The 5,617-nt window shown below is 40.2% G+C and overlaps 1 long non-coding RNA gene across 1 annotated transcript; it reads left to right on the top strand.

The window, feature by feature from the left end:
* Positions 1-218: 218 nt before the first annotated feature.
* On the top strand, positions 219-4,234 carry LOC149985568 (uncharacterized). Its single transcript, XR_016495910.1, has 2 exons — positions 219-385; positions 2,969-4,234. It is a non-coding gene; the product is annotated as an uncharacterized LOC149985568 (long non-coding RNA).
* The last annotated feature ends 1,383 nt before the right edge of the window (positions 4,235-5,617 follow it).

Raw genomic sequence — 5,617 nt, 5'->3', positions numbered from 1 at the left:
CTATGTAGATGCACCCCCACAGGATCAGAAGACGCCTGTTGCCATGAGCTCATGAGCGCATATAGGCCACTAAGACCAGCGTTGGCGCAACGGAACGTTGGAGGAGTATGCATCTGTGTTTATTTATAGGTGCCTCTAAGGTTCCCTAGCAGATATTTGCTCTCTGAGCTGGATTGAGTTACACCTACTGCTCTGGTGGACGCCGAAAACACAGCGACATCTTCGCAGTGTACACACGCACCCGTGCACGCACGAACACATGTAGGGAACACCCAGTCATTGATCTACAAGACCTTTTGCATGCCTAACAACCCCAGGAGAAATCAGTGGTCTACTGCAGTCAAACTGTGCACTGTGCCCAGCTTCGCACGCTGGCCACCGGGAGGTAGGCGGCCTGTTCTTGCACATCTGTGCAGCACCTTCATCCTTCAAATGCTAAAATGGCTTTTGTGTTATTAGGCTTTATTAGTTGAGTGAAAACAATAATAACCTAGGAAATTACATAAGTTATCTAAGGGCTGTTGAAAATTGTGTTTTACTGGAATAAAAGTAGAAACAACTAATCTGGCAACACCTGGTGAACATGGTTTACAATGGATTTGATTTCGATTCTTCAGGTTCACCATCAGCAATATTTTGGTAGTTTTGCTTAAAAAAATCTATGTACAGTATATGGTCATTTTTTAGATATACAGGGTAAAGTTGATCCTTCCATGACAATGACAGCAATCCACTTTTGCAATGTGCATGGTCTAAGCGGGAGAAGAAAATAAACTCACTCCATAAAAATGGCCAACTGGTTTAAACCATTCCATTAGGCCTGTGGAATGGGGGTGAAATCCAAAATCGTGTTATATAGTCATTGGCTATGTCATAGCTAATTTGTAAATGATAGATATTGATATATTAATAGCTCAAACACTTAATCTGCAACAATGACAAGTTAATTAGTAGGTGATGGTGACTTCAGAACCAAAGTGGGGGGGGACAAAAACAATATACTACATTGCCCCCCCCTCCCCAATCTGATAGAGGTAGTGTAAATGCAGTACAGTTGAAGTCAGAAGTTTACATACACTTAGGTTGGAGGACATGTACTTTGTGCATGACACAAGTAATTTTTCCAACAATTGTTTACAGACAGATTATTTCACTTATAATTCACTGTATCACAATTCCAGTGTGTCAGAAGTCCACATACACTAAATTGACTGTACCTATAAACAGCCTGGAATATTCCAGAAAATGATGTGATGGCTTTAGAAGCTTCTGATAGGCTAATTGACATAATTTGAGTCAATTGAAGGTGCACCTCTGGATGTATCTCAAGGCCCACCTTCAAACTCAGTGTCTCTTTGCTTGACATCATGGGAAAATCAAAAGAAATCAGCCAAGACCTCAGAAAAATATTGCAGACATCTTCATCCTTGGGAGCAATTTCCAAACGCCTGAATGTAACACGTTCATTTAGCAGGACAGGATATATCCTCCAATGGATTTTTGAATGAATAATGCTTCCCTAATTTGTATTCGGACTCTTGGCCCCTGACGTGGCATATGTGTTATAGGGGAGACAACTAGTTCTATTAATAAAAAAATACATAAATACTTTTGGAAATTGACCATGAAAGCTGATTATGGTTCAGAAATTGAACTTTGCATATTTTTATTTTATTTGTCTGCTGGCACCACAATGTTTTCACGGTTCGATAGAAGCTCCTGATACGGTGGGACTGGCGGTGTGTCTGGAAGCAAAGCTTTTAACATACCAACTCTACTGTCCACTATCACCTCAATGTTTTCACATCACATTTGTGCCATTTCCTAATTGTCTAGACCAGTGAATAACAAGGTAGAGGAATGAATCATTCTGCAAAACACGGACTGTCACATCAGACAAGTTAATTACACTAACAGTTCAAATGAGAGCACATCAGAGACATAAATTAGGCAAAACTACCTGCTCCCTTCATAAACTTAAAGCAACTTTTTTTCAGGTGCTGTCTGGTGGAGTACACTAGATGGCTAAATTGAGGCTGAGTGGTGGCCAATAACAGATGTCGTCTTTGATACATACTTGTAGAGCTACAGCATATGGCTCGTTCCTTTCATCCAGGAACTGAATTACAGCAAACTTCTTGATCTAAAGACAGGAGAGAATGAGAGAGAACTAAGCATAGAGACCGCTTACAATCAAAAATAATAATTTACACTCCAATCACACAATACCCAGTGAAAACCTAAGATATTTACCTTGTGAGAGGCGAACAGAAACAAACAGGGCTATGCCATGTCTACAAGTGGCTCAATGGAAAGCCAGCTTATCCGTTCTGGCAAGGAAGAAGAATTCTTCAGCACATTTGTAGTGTTGGTGAAGAGGAGAATATCTGATAATCCAGAGAGGTGAAAAATGCCTATCTTGGAAGACGGCAAAGGGGTAGGTGAAGAAATCAACCATGTTCCTGAACCTCTTGTAGACTACGAAAGTGTTGCCCATTTCATTGACGACCACATTCTGTACAACAGCAATGTCCTGGTTTTGTAACAGGACACAGTTGTCTCCCTCTGTCCTTTTCACAGTAAATTCTCCAAAGTAAAACTCATACTGATTTTTCACTGCCAGCCCATTAAGGAATGGTCCGTGCTTTTGAGGTGATCATTCTTCTGTGTTATTTCTTATCTGACAGTCGACAAACAACCTGCTCCAGTGGGTGGGCGAAGCAGCTTTTTAATATGGGGAAAAGAGGGTGGCAAAGAAGGGAGTTGCAAACATGAGATCTGTGCTCCAGTATTCTGTCAGGGAGTTCTTCTTTACTATTCCCATGAGAAGGACTGTCACCAGGAAGGTACACATTTCACTAATAGTGGTTGTCACCCATTTAGCGAGTTTCCCCCTCACTCCTGGCTCTCTCTTCTCCTGTAGCTAAAAGGCATAGTGATTAATCTCCTCTACTATGTCTCCCACCAGCTCCTCTGTCAGAAACAGCTTGAAGCACTCTGCCTCAGAGGAAAATGGCAAGGGGATTTGCACTCCAGACTGGGACTCATCAAAGCAAACAGCAGGGCCAGGAGGGGTGAAATGGCTGGCGTCCTTCCAGCTACCACAGAACTCCACTGTACTGCATCCACTGTTGGTCTGCCTCCATCACCACCAGCATCTTCAAATGGACCTGGGACTTCGTCAAGTGGACAAGGGGGCCTCCGATTCAGAGTTCTAAATGGCTACAAGGTTGGGGGGCAGCTCCTCACGGTCACTGTCAGAATTGAATTTTGGACTTTCATACTCAGACTCATCGTCAGAATTTATAAAAATGTCCAGAATTTACGCATTTATGAGTTGTCTCCTTTTGAAGACATTGCTAATGCTACAGCTTAGCTCGCTAGCTACATACATAAACAACAACACTGAATGGCTCAGAGTGGGAGTGAGAGGTTACATGATTGACTGCCGGCACACACCACTTGTATCAATAAATCACCATCAGAAAGTGTTTTGTGTGGTAATTATTTATTTATTTACTGTTTTATTTACATGTTTTCAAGTGCTGGTGACAAATCATGCATTCCGATTCTTGCATAGATTGTAATGGACACATATTATGTGTGTAAAATACTTTTTTGAGGGTTGTACTGATTATGATGAGCTAAGCTAATTCTAGCTATGTGTGGAGCCATGTTTGTTGACATACAATGCATTCTGGGTTTCACGTAAACGTCTGTCAGACCAAAGATGTTATAACAAAATGAGGTGAGGAAGGGTTCACTCATTTTTCGAGTAAACTTCCGAAAGTGAATGATGTGATGTGAACAATGGTACACGACACATCCCCTTCAACATGCATACTATAGACCAAACTCATCTGGTCTCCTCTTATTATCTTTGGTTGATGCGAAAAAACAGACATGGCGGCGTGCACAAACTACATATCGTCGGATTACTTCCGATTTCTAGAAAGCATTTTACTCAAATATTTGTTGATCAATGGTGAGCTCAGCTGTGATGTGATTAATTATAAATAGTATTTGCTATTAGCTAATTCATAGTGTAGTTTTTGTCAGCTGAGAGTTTGACCTAAAAATATGACCGCTTGTGTTACGTTAATCTTTCCTCAGTTAGCGCTAGGACAAAGGTTGTTTACATTTTCCAGTTTGGATGATTGTGTTATGCTGTACCTACTTCTGTGAATGTCTGAACATTGATTCCAAAAATAAACTGGTCACATTCTGGACATAACTTTGTAAGGACAGTGTTTGTGCAAAATACTTCTGTGAAAAAACAGTGTGACTAGCTCAAATGCTGATTGTTGTGTCAAGCGAAACTGGACGTTGTAAATAAGCATTCTAATCAAGCGTTCTAATCACACCGGTTTGAGCGTATGCTACAGGCACCACACCCGTTTGTTGGTACGTGTGAAAAGGTTAATAGTACTATTCCCTAACATACGCAGTAATTTCCCTTATTATCCCATGTGCATCTTGCTATGCACCATATGCTATGCACCATATGTATCTCCTGTACATATATAATAACACCAAGTGTTATTGTTAGTGGCTGCAGACCACGTAGACACTTCTTATAAATGCCTACAGACAGCTGTCAGTGGGGCTTTCCATGATACCGTTACACCCTTGCTCTAGTCTTCTCATATAGCCTCCTCTCTATAAGACTATGGGTATCTTTTTATGCGTTAATCGCCTTAATTTGAATGGTTTTATCATAAAAAAATCATTTAAATTGACTTACTGAAATCAGTTTCCGTCCCTCAATTGTTTTCGGGTGATGTGTCTCCTCCTGGTCAGCTCACAGTAAGGGTCTGGTCTGGGCGGGTCTCGTCGTCTTTTGGTTAGACTGGAATTTCCCTCACATTTCATAAAAGGCGCCACCGGTTTTCCTCGCAGACCACCACTGGAAAGCTCCGCAGGAAGAATCAATCATGATGTTCACGGCGCCAAATTGTCATGGATATTCTACACAAAGACACTCGAAGTCAATCTTAAATTAATCATTGTTAATTATCAGCAAGCTGGAGAGGTTCCAACAAACTCAAGTACACATGTTGATCAGGAGCTCTACACGGGGAAGTCCTGTTAGTTATTTTATATACAGATAAGTTATATTTGCATGATTCAGCTTATTCATCATTCATAATTAATTAATCATTAACATTTGCTTCATTCATGTGACAAACAATATTAGGTAATGCAATACTGGGTCATGCATGACCAATACCCCACGAGGCTTCTTCTCTCTAAGCTGAGACCTTGAAACTGAATTATACCAATACTGATAGTGAGGATTCGTTCAATCAGTCACTTGCATGAACACAGAAATTGGTTATTAGAAGAACACAGAAATTGGTTATTAGAAAAGCGCAAACATAAACATTTCCATCACGCAGCCTTATACTATTTTTTTTTTTTTAAGTCATTACCATCACAATAAACAAAAACGGGAGGCAACAGTCATGAAGTATAATTGACTTAACAGCCAAGGTGTATTATTTTTAACATATTATTAAAATATACCAAACAAAATTATAAACACAACATGAGTTACAGTTCATATAAGATCATTGTGTTGTGTGAAGAACTGCACATTTTAGTGACTTTTTATTGT

The sequence above is a fragment of the Oncorhynchus mykiss genome, chromosome 1 (genome assembly GCF_057628025.1).
Source record: "Oncorhynchus mykiss isolate SJ-2025 chromosome 1, ASM5762802v1, whole genome shotgun sequence".
Classification (NCBI taxonomy): Eukaryota; Metazoa; Chordata; class Actinopteri; order Salmoniformes; family Salmonidae; genus Oncorhynchus; species Oncorhynchus mykiss.
Note: the sequence above shows the minus strand (reverse complement) of the source record. Positions and strands in the feature narration are given on the sequence as shown.